This window comes from Struthio camelus, chromosome 32, assembly GCF_040807025.1.
Source record: "Struthio camelus isolate bStrCam1 chromosome 32, bStrCam1.hap1, whole genome shotgun sequence".
Classification (NCBI taxonomy): domain Eukaryota; kingdom Metazoa; phylum Chordata; class Aves; order Struthioniformes; family Struthionidae; genus Struthio; species Struthio camelus.
Window position 1 is genome coordinate 1,849,849 of NC_090973.1, and position 11,610 is coordinate 1,861,458.

Sequence of the window (11,610 nt, forward strand, 5' to 3'; positions counted from 1 at the left end):
AGGGATTGGATAATCAGTGTGAGCCTCGCGTACAGTGACCATTAAAAAGTGGAGTCCCGGATCCTGAAGAGAGTGAGGAAGGACAGTAGCAGAGTACAGATGCTGGACTTCAGGGGAGTAGACTTGGGCCTCTTCAGGGGACTGGTGGGGGATCCCATGGGAGGAAGCTCTGAAGGGCCCAGGAGCTCTGGAAAGCCGGCAGCTCTTTCAAGATAGCACCTGCCAAGCGCAAGAATAGTCCCTATTGATACTCAGTAAAGCTAGTAGATGTCTCAGGGGACCAGCTTGGCTAAACAGGGAACTGGCACCTGAGTTCCAGGGCTATGAGTCAGCATGTGGGAAGGGGAAGGAGGGAGAGGCTGCAAAGGAGGATTTCAGAAATATTGTACAGTGATGTAGGCATGGTGTTAGGGAAGACAAGGCTCCCCTAGGATTGACCCTTGCAGGGGATGTCAAGGGCACGCACATGAACTGCTACTGCTTCAGTAAGAATCAAAAGGAAAGGTTGGGCTCACTGCTGAATGGGACAGGGAATCTAGTAACAGCAGAGGCAGATAGGTCTGAGGAACTCAACACCTCGTTAGCTTCACTTTTCCCAAACAAGGTCTCCAGGCTGCTGTGCCAACTTGAGTCAGGACTCCTGAGGAGAAAAACAGTCAACAGTGGATGAGGGCTAGTGAGGGATTACTGGTGAGAACTCAACCTATACAAGTCAACAGGGCTGGATGGGCTGCATAGGAGGATGCTGTGAGAGCTGATTGCTGTCATAGCAAGGCCATTGGCTACCACCTTTGAAAGGGTGTGGAGACTAGGTGAGGTCCCAATGACAGGAGAAAGGCAAATGTTCCATCTTCAGAAAAGACCAAGAGGACAACCTGGGGAGCTGCAGGCAGTTCAGCCTCACTTTGATGAGGAGTGAGTCATGGAGCGAATCCTCTTGGATCACATTTCTGGGAGCATGAAGAAGAAGAAGGTGACAGGGAATAGTCAGCATGGATTAATCCAGGGTAAGTTGTTCCCCATCAACCTGATTGCCTTCTGTGATTAAACAGCTGTATTTGTGGCTGGAGAAGAGTAAATGTCTTTTACCTAGACTTTAGCAAGGTGTTTGACACTGTCTTCAACAATGTTCTTGTATGCTAGTTAGGATATTACAGTCCAGAGTAGGCTCAGAGGGCAGTGGTGAATGGGTAGTACTCCTCCTGGAGGCCAGGGAGAAGTGGAACACCACTGATCTCCCCAGGAACCTCTCCTGTTTATCATTATTAGTGACACGGAGGAGGCAACACTCATCATGCTGGTAGATGACCCCAAACTGGAGGGAAGGGGGGACTAGTCATACACTTGAGGGCTGCCCTTCAGAGGCACCTAGACAGGCAGGAGGAAGAGGCTGTCAGGTAGATCACAAAATTCACCAAGGGCAAGTGCCCTGGTAACTTGTAACACCCTGCAGTGTTACAGGCTGGCACCTAAGCGCCTTGGGTACGGGTCTGCGGAAAAGGACCTGAAGGTCCTAGTGGACAGGAGACAAAATATGAGCCAGCAGCAAAGAAGGCCAAAAGCCTCCTGGGCTGTATGACCAGGAGCCCAGCCAGGAGGTCGAGGGAAATGATGATCCCCCTCTAGTCAGTATTCATTAGACCACGTATAGAACACTACATCCAGCTTTGGGTCCCCAGAAAAAGAAAGAGGTTAGTAACGGGGAGCGAGCTCGGTGGAGGGCTCTCAAGGTAGTCAGAGAGCTGGAGCACTTACTCTGTGAGGAAAAGGGGCTTGTTCAGCCTGGAGAAGAAATGGCTTTGGAGGAATCTCATGGCAGTCTTCCAAAGGCTATGAGGAGGTCATCAGGAAGATGGAGGCAGGCTCTTCATTGTAGTGCATGATAGGAGGCCAAGAGGCAATGGGCATAAGTTGAAAGAAGAGTCATTCATGCAGGAGATAAGGAAAAGCCTTTCCACTAAAAGGATGGTCAAGCATTGGAAGTGGCTGCCCAGAGAGGCTGTGCAGTCTCCTGCCTTGGAGGTTTCCAAGACCAGACTGGATCAAGGCCAGAGTAACCTGGTCTAACCCCAGGGCTGACCCTGCTGTGAGCAAGGAGATAGGGCTAGAGACCTCCTGAGGTCCCTTCCATCTTGAAGGAGTCTATGACTCTTCCCCCACTGGAGCTTCACTTGTTGATGTCAGGGAAAGCATGCAGGCTCCCCATGACAGTGGAAGCAGGTCAGCTTTCTTGTCCTTCTCCAGTCAGAGTTGTTCAGAGGCAGGGCTTCTTGGCAGGAACTCCCAAAGCAGCCCTGATCAATCTTTAGCTTCACTTTTGATTTCCTTTTTCTACTTTGTTCTTTTCTTTTCCCTTTTCCCCCTTCTAAGTTTGTCTCTTTTACCATCCCGGTCTCCTCTCACACAATTAGCTCACCCCATATAAGTTCACCATTGCTGCTGTACTTTTTATTATTTATTTCTTTTTGACATAGAGGAGCTTCAGTCCAAAAGGAACTGGAGAAATTTGGGTGACTGGGACAAGAGCCAACTCATGAAGATTTACAGGGAGAAGGGTCAAGTCCTGCACCTAGTGGGGAATAACCCTGTCCATGAGGAGAGGTTGAGGACCCTGGGTTTCTTTATTTTGCTGAAGTGGAAGTGAAGGGCAGTAGAGTAGGAGCCTGTGACTGCTTGATGATAGAGAGGATGTAGCTCGTCTTGGTAGTGGCAAACAGCATGGGAAGGGGAAAGAGCCACACAGAGCAGCTTGAGAGGTTCAGACATGTCATTAGGAAATGGAAATGTCACTCAACGGGTAGTGCTGTGCTGCGGTGCTACAGGTCACCCAGAAGGGAGCCTGGGATCAGCCCCTGACTTTGTGTTTCAAGGAAAAGCCTGTGAGGACAGGGAGACATCAGTAGAGGTAAGTTGATCCCAAGTGAAAGCAAGGTGGGGAAGCAGGTTGGGTGTCTACAGTCTGCAGGGGAACAGGCACAGGCATGAGACAGCATAGGACAGCCTGTGGTGGAGACAAGCCAAGGGCACTGCCAAGGCTGAAAGCCTCCAACTGAGGTCTTTGTCCTCCTACCTATGACTGTTGTCTCTGGCACCAAGGCCTGTGACAAGAGGCCATTTCATTATAGCATAGCGGCTTTGCTGCTTCCTTGTCCCCAGGGAGCCCAGGAGGTGCTGTGTCCTTGTCCTGCACTCAGTGGTGCACACCCCCCACCCTCACACTGCCCCAGCAAGAGCCCTAAGCAAAGCATGAGGGAGAAGATGACCCTACCCAGGGGCTGGCTGTCAGCGCCTGGACATTCTGCTTGATAAAACACACCAAGGGTTACTTGGCATCAGAGCCACCCACACAGTTCCTTTGCCTACCTGCAATCAGGGCCTCCAACTTGCTGCTCTAATCAGCCCCTGGGGAAGGTTTGCGAGTAATGGCCCTCAGTGGGACCTATTAACACGCCAAGAAAATTTACAGTCTATTTCTGACTTCAACTTGTTGAGAGGTTTCTTCAGTCTCCTCTCCATAGCTGAGGTTCGTGGACTCAGCACCAAATATACCCGAGAGGCTCATTAACATGCAAAAGCCCTAAGGAGCCCTGTCTCTTGCCTCATTTTCTTCAGCTCTCCAGTTCTTCTGTGGCTAATTGGAGAGGTTTCAGGAGTGCATTTAGAAGAGGAATATTTCAGTGAGCACCTGAAGAAGAAAGATGTCAGCTTCTTAAGCCTTCTTTATTCTTCAGAAGACGTGATATGCACATTCTCCCATTCAGACTGACCCAGAGTGTCTCCTAACCGAGTCAGGACATGTGGGAAAAGCAGTATCCTTGATGTGAGACATGTATGGACAACCTTCCTCCTCCCCTCCCCAACCCAGCTATTTCTCTCTTCAGCCACTGGGCACTTAACATCACTCCTGTTAAAATCTAACTCTTTTGCCACTCCAGTCTGTACCTTAATTGCAAACAAAATAAAAGATGTTACAGTTTAATAAAAAGTAAATACATTCCACAACTGTATGTTAAGTCCAAGCTGCCTCCACTGAGGTCCACTTTCCACAAGGAATAACCTTCCTTGAGCTGTTTTTGACAGGTACATAGGAAAGGATAGATAGAAAGACAGCTAAGGAGCTGGCTGGAGAGACAATCAGACTCCTGAAAGATGAGGCAAGCTTCAGACTCCCTGGAGCTCAGAGCACCTACTAGAGAGTTGCGAGATATCTGAATGGATGAAGAGCAAGGGCAGGAGGAAGACTGGAAAACAAGGGAAAGTGCATATGCCCAGATAGTCTGATGCAAAGGAAACTTTGGACATGACCAACTTAATCAGGACATGTGAAAACATGTGAGAGATGACTGAGATTACCTCCACAGCATGATAGGCAGAGCAGTGGTAACCCAAGCTGAGGGGCCTCTCAGTATTTCTTTGCCTGAGATTCATCCCCTTCCTCCAAATTCCCATGATTTTTTCCTGATGGGAAAACATTGACATGTGTATTAAAATCAGTCAATCATTTTAGCTGGTGAAAGTATGTTTGTATTCTTTAACTGTTGAAAACAGTTCTTCACCTTTCCAGGCAGAGCTCACGTGTCTACCCACAAGCATCCAGTGGCACTTGGAGAGGCCCCAGTGTCTCTGAGGTCCCTGCCTGGGCCTGGCAGCTCTCCCAGGGCACCTGCAGGAGACCAGAGCCCCTCGGAGCTGCAGATGGAGGCTGGGCACAGAGGACCAGGGCAACTACAGCAGCACCAGACATCCATGACCCATGTGACTGCATCACACCCCAGCTCTGAAAAACACTTTCCTTTAAAAAAAAAAGTATATTAAAAAAGACAAAAAAGCAAAGAAGGATGATAAGAACACAAAGCAGTTCAAGAGCTGAAGAGTGTAACAAAACATTTCTTCACTTTAAAGCATTCCTCCAAAAAACCCTTTCTGAAAGATGACCTCTTTAATACAAACACTCTAAGCTGCATGGTTATATGTATTTCACAAGAGAGCTGGGATATCTTACATCTTTGGCTAAACATCAACTCATGAGAAAGGCAAACCCAAATCAAATAAGGGATGGAACTCAAGGAGAATAACAAAAATCAAACCAAAAAAAAAAAGAGGACAAAGCATTCTTTAGACATTCACATTTATTTCACTACTTGTGGCATTTCCCAGCACCTCTCAATTATACTCTGTATTAGCAAATACACCTTTCATTTGTTTTCCTTCTTGGAGAGCCCATATTTCAAAATGGACAAGATGGCACTTCTGAGTGCTTGGTTTTTTGCTCTCCAACTCTTCATTGCATAAAGGAGTTACCATCAATCAGAAATGCATTTTTTGGCTTCATACACTCTCGTTCTAAAAGTAGTACAGACCTAAATGAACTGCGGTTCAGTACACCATAGCAGTCACAGTCTAAACTTTGCCCTCTTTCATCTCTTCTCATCAAAAAGGGGGCACTCAATCTTATAAAGTGCATTTAAGAATACCTTGGAAAAGACCTTGTTCTTCCTCTCTCTTTCTGTTCTAGTTGAAAAATCAGAAATGGTGAATGAATAGTGGGCTGCTTTGCAGCTTGTGGACTAGATCTGAAGCACACAGTCACTGAGGTAGATTAATACATACAACAGGAAGAGCTGAAAGTCACTAAACAAAACACTGATTGTTCAGCCAACTACAACTCACATCTCATTGCCTAGTAAGAGCCAGCGCTTCTTGGCCAGGATAAGTCTATTACTGACAAGGTAAGTCAATGGACAGACATGTAAAGATGTAATGACAGCTTTGAAGCTGGAGTTGAGAAAATAAGTGCAGACAGTCAGTGTCCCACTGGCATAAGTAATACGACCTCGTCACAGTCTTTGTGTCCTTCAGGTGCTTCTGGGTCTTCCTCTATGAGGAAAACCTAGAAAATACAGCAAGCAAGAGACTAACTACCTCCAGGGAGAAACACTGGCTGCTATTTGGGGAGGGCAGTGTTTCATTCTTGGTGTCAGAAGAAGCCAAAAAAGCCAGACCAAAACTCAACACATTTCTGATCTCTGATCAAAATAATCTCGATTTTTAGGCAAGCTAATACTTGTTCTCTGTTTTCTCCATTAGTTCTAGCCAATGATTTTCTATGCATGTTTTCCAACTCCTAAACAGGAATAAATGCACAAGGGAAAAGCAAACTGCATTTTTATCAGTATGCACAATAATTTCCAAAGGTTGGTAGATGAATTTTATGGCAAGTCTGAGTCCCATGCTTCCCTGTGCAGCACCTATCACCACCACCAGAGACAAGATTTTAATTCGTGCGCATGCCGGCCCACAGGTGCTGCAAGGCATGAGCCTTCCACCTCCACGGCAGGCATTCAGGTAAAAGCTGCTCTCAGTGCAAGGCCTTGCTCTCTCCCTGCACAAGAGCAAAGCCATCTCGTTGACTTGCACTTAGGCTACATCCACTAATTTCTCAGAGAGTTACTGTCCCCACCACTGGGAAAAGAAGAAAACAGCTTAACCACTGCTTTGCAGACTACAGACAAAAATCTGGGTGCCACCTGCTTTGTGAAATAAAGCATCAGAGACATAAATGCCCCAATCCTCGGCAGCAGTATCCTGAGCATCACCAGCTGACGGCACGCGGTGTGTGGGCTTGCTCTCCCCATGCAGGCTGCATCCGAGCCAAAAGAGGAGAAGTCATCCCCTATCTTCAGACAAGCACCAGAGGTGGACCCAGGTATGTACCCACGTCGAGAGCCCTTCTGGGGACGGTGAGCCCGTCCCAGCACAGCGAGCGGCACCGAGGCCGGCAGCAGCAAGCGCTCGGGGGCTGGCCGTGCCGAGGCCACGACCCCTCGGGAAAGGCCTTGGTGGTGGCGACAGGCAGGTCCTGCACCCCCACAGCCCCTCGCCCACGCCTCTCCTTCCCCCACAGGCATCACCACCCTCCCGGACACCGCAGCTCCCAGGCGACGGCCCTCGCTGCTCAGGACGGTGCTTCGGGCTCTGCGCAGAGCTTTCTGCTGCAGCTGTGCCACGGGGCAGCGAGAGGACTGGCACCAGGAGGCCAGTGCCAGGCAGGTGCCCTGAGATGGGGGCTGGCACAGGGCAGAGAGGCAGAGCGACGGAGACTGTCCCGGCTGCTACGGAAATGCTGCTCCATCGTGTCCTGTAGCACCCATGGGCCCACACCAACCCTAGTTGGTGATAGCCACTTTCTTCTTCAAATAAAACCCTCGGAAGCTTTTTTTCCCGTGTTACTCGTTGTCAGTCAAATCTCCATAGCAAGACTAGTGCAGGCAATGCCACTGAAGCCAGGCAGGTCTGGAGAGAAACCCGTTGAAGCAGTCACAGAGTCAGAGAGCAGCTGGGGTGGGAAGGGGCTTCTGGAGGTCTCGGCTCCAAGGTCCTGCTGCAGGTGGAGGCAGCCAGCGGGGGTTTCCCAGGGCCTGGCAGGGTCCAGCTCTGACTGTCTCTGTTGCACCACCCTCAGGCTTCACAGGCTTTTGGCCCTCTCTCAGGGGAATTTTCCCTGCTGCCCCTTGTGTCGTGGCCCCTCGTCCTGTCCCCAGGCACCTCGGGAAGGGTCTGGCTCCATCCTCTCCCCACCCTCCCCTTCGGCAGCTGCAGGCAGCAGCGAGATCCCCCTGCGCCTTCTCTTGTCCCGGCTGAACAGACCCAGCGCCCTCCGCCTCTCCTCAAACGTCCTGTGCTCCAGCTCCCGACTCATTCAGGAGCCTCCACTGGGCTTGTGCCAGTGTGTCCATGTCTGTCTGGGAGTGGGGAGCCCTACCTGGACCCTGTGCCCAGACGTGGTCTCTCCCGAGCCGACCCCAGGGCAGGAATGCCTTCCCTCGCCCTGCCGGCTGCTCTCTGCTAACACAGCCAAGTGTGGGGCCGGCCTTGCTGCCCGGGCACGCTGCTGACCCCAGCTCAGCTTGTGCCCAGGACCTGCAGGACTTGATCTGCGGAGCTGCTCTCCAGGGACCAGGCCCCTGCCCAGCCTGCTGTGGGGCTTTTACTTTTCCCAGCAGCCCATTTCGGTGTCCTGTCAAGGTCCCTCGGAAGAACAGCCCTGGGTACCTGCTGCTGTTGTCACCACCCCCAAGAGTGCCCTGCCCCCTTTGTGCTGTGAACTTCCCCCAAAAGTGTCCTAGCTCCACCCACTGCTGGGAGCTTCCTCTGACGGTGCCCTGCACCCACATGGTGTTTCCACCCAGGCTGGTTCCCTGCCCAGGCACCTCCACAGCAACAGTGACATGAATCTCAGCTCACCTGCTGTGGCATTATGTGCAGAAACATTTCCCTGGCCTCTGTGGAGGGCCCGATCGAGAGCTGGGCATGCACATCCTGGCTCTGCACAGCCCTGCTTACCGCCCCGCAGGGCTTGACACATGGCTGTGCTGCAACCCCAGCTTTCCCTTTGGCCCTAGTGGCTGCTCCCGTGGGGCTCCCCCACACCTGGGCACACCTTTGCATCCCAGGGCTCTCCTGACAGTGCTGGCTGTGACCCAGGCCACCCACAAGGGCCTCTGCTGAGGTGCCTGTGAGTGAGACCTGGCCCTCCCATGGTAAGCGTAGGCCAGCACAACTTTGGGGACCTCCCCGGGAACTGTGAGTGCCTGGAGAGCCAAGCAGACAAGCAGAGCAGCTGTCTCAGCAAGGCACGAGGGAGTACAGAGCTGGGGAGAGGAAAGTTCTTCCTTTTCCCCACAAACCAGCTCCCAGCTGGGCTCAGAAACTGGCCCTAGAGGGCTGGAGGCAAAGACGTGGAGATGGGGATCCCATGGGGACAGCAAGGTACTGTGTTAGGGAGTCCCCGTGGGGGACTGCCAGGACATGGTCATGGGGGTGACATCATGCCCTCGAGGTCATTGTGATGGGGGCGGGGCCCTGGTGACCATGTCCCTGTCCTGGCCAGGGCCCTGGGTCCCCACTCTGAGGAGAGCAGCTCAGGCTGCAGGGAGCAGCTCCCCTCGGTGCCAGAGCAGCAGGTCATCTAGGCTCAGCTCTGAGTCTGGCTTGCCCCACCTTTCAAGTCAGGCTTGCCCTTTGGGGCTTCCCCACCTGCAAGGTGTATTTGCAGGGGAGGGGGAACCCTCTGACTTGATTTGAAGGAGACTGCATGATCTAGCCTCTCCTATGGAAAAAAATATGAAGAAACTGAAGTCCCTATTATCAGGAGACATCAGCCCTTGTGAAAGTAGCTGTAGGTAGCACAGGTGGTTGGAAAGGGGAAGTACCATTGTAGCAAAGACCTGTAGCTCTTTGAGAGCAGAGGGCATTTTCACGTTTGCAGTATGCTTGCAGGGTGAAATTCTGTTCCCAGTCGTCCTCCTGGGACACATTCCCTGGGGCTGCAGTTTGGTACAACAACGGCTTTCCCATTGGGAACATCACAATCTTTGCAGAAAAGAAATCTCACATAGAAACCTGGAGTGGCTTCACCTCTTGCCCAGCAGCAGCTCTAAGCTGGCGGAGGAGATGGCCTTGGGTGGCATTTATCAGTCATGGCCTCACTGAGGTACTCCTCAGGTGCAGATAATCCCCCCAACCCCAGAACCTATTGCTCTGGATCCTCACCATCTCTTGCAGCCCTCAAGACTCACCTTATACCTTCCCCTGAGAGATGCCCACCAAATGCCTAAGCCTGGCACAGGCACATATGGCTCTGGGAGAGGACAAATGCTGCCATTCAGCTACAGGCAGTGTGGGAGCACACAGCCGTGTGCTCGCTGCACAAATGCAGGTCTCCTGGGAAAGGCACCAGAACATGGAAAGTACAGAAGAGAAGAGCTCAGGTTGTGCCCCCTGTTTCATGGACACCCTGGGCAAGCTGCCCGAGGCCCATTGGCCCAGGCCAGCCCCTCACATCACCCCCTTCCAAGGCTGGCGGCTCACCCCAGCTATGAGGTAGTGCCCAGCCAGCTCCATCCTGCAGTCTCCATATCTGGATGGAGGGGGAAAGGGCAGCCTTGCACGGCCTCTTTTCTGCACCAGCAGATCCTGGATCACTGTCTGTTGACCCCTGCATGGGGCACAAGGCCTGGGCAAGGCAGGGGCTGGGTCCTCAGATCTCCCAGGCTCTAGAGGATCATTCAATAGTTGTTTAATAATAACCAAGCCCTTCCCATGCCGGAGCTCTCTGGTTCCAACTCCAGCTGAGCTCAGGCTTTCCTCACTCCAGCTCTGCATGCAAGAACAAGGTCTCAGTGCTCCCCTGGGGAAGCCCGTCCCCTTTCCACCCTCTGTGCACATTCACCCCAGCATCCGGAGCACTGATGCTGCTGCCAGGGCAGAGGTGGAGGATCACCCAGAGCGGCTCCTCAGGGAGCTCCCCAGGGAAAAGCTGTGCCCAGCCCCAGCCCCAGCATGGCAGAGGGCAGCTGCCCTCTCCCGACCCACCCTGCCAGTGCCAGCCTCACCTCAGCCCACTCCTGAAAGGCTCCAGTGCAGCCCTTGAGGGAGCTGGAGCTGCCTCGGGCTCCGGGGCAGTCTGGTGGCAGGAGGGTTGGACATGGGCACAGCAGCAGTGGTGCTGGGAGTAGGGGGAGGACCAGGGAAACTGCAGTGAAGACTGCTGTCCTCAGCTGCACGACCAGGGCAATGGACAGCTGATGCCTCTGTGGCCGGCCAGGCTCCAGGTTCAGGGTGTATGCCAGCTCAAGGGCAGGAGCACCAGGATTTTCATGGGCTTCCAGTGCAGCCGTGACTGTGGTGAAGGCAAGTGGGCAGACCCATGAACACGCAACTGCAAAGGTCAGTGCTGGAAAAGGCAGTGTGGGGCTGGAGAAGACCATCCCTCTGCTCCCCATGGGGAAGAGAGTCCCCAGGCAATGCTGGACTGTGCTTTGGCCAAGGGGAGGGGAGCAGAGGGCAGGGCAGAAAAGGCAGATGGAGCCTCCTGGGGTGTGTGAGGGAGGTTTCCCAAAGCCCAGGGCTGAGCCAGGCACCTCTGGATCTTCCCTCTGACTCTCTCCCAGCTGGGCTCACTCTGCCCTCCCCTAGGAGCTCTCATCCTGTGCCAGCCATGCCAGAGCAGAGGCCGAGGAGCTGGAGGTGCCTCCAGCCCTGGGGAGCTGTCATGGGGGTGACATGCCAGCCCTGGGGAGCTGTGCCAGCCCTGGGGAGCTGGTCCTGAGCACGGGGCAGGCCGAGCCCCTCCTCGTGTGTCCCATCCTGCTGGGGGGGCACCATGGGGATGGGGAACAGCCTGTGTCTGCCCGGGGGCAGTGCGGGACATTTTGGGAGGGAGGTGAAGGAGACAGCCACCCTCCTGAAACAGCAGCTTTTCTGGTGGCTCAGGTTCTCTTCCAGCAGGATGGACATCTGTCATCAGCACTGTCACCTGTGGGAAAGCCCTGGGCAGGCATTTCGGAGACCATTCCCCATCTTCGCTGGCACTGGTCACTGAGAAACGAGCCCTGGATGCAGCCTACGGTCCCCAACAGATCACACTGGGACTCTGAGCTCGTCCCCCGGAGCCCACAGGGCTCGCAGGGCTCACAGGCAGAGCAGCAGGCCCTTTTGTGGGGCAATCCCTTGCGGGTATTTTTTGACCACAGCTTCTGAAGAAAGGCCAGACTGGAGGCATGTCACAGAGCAGATCTACTTTTATTCTAGGAATGTTCTTCTGGAGGC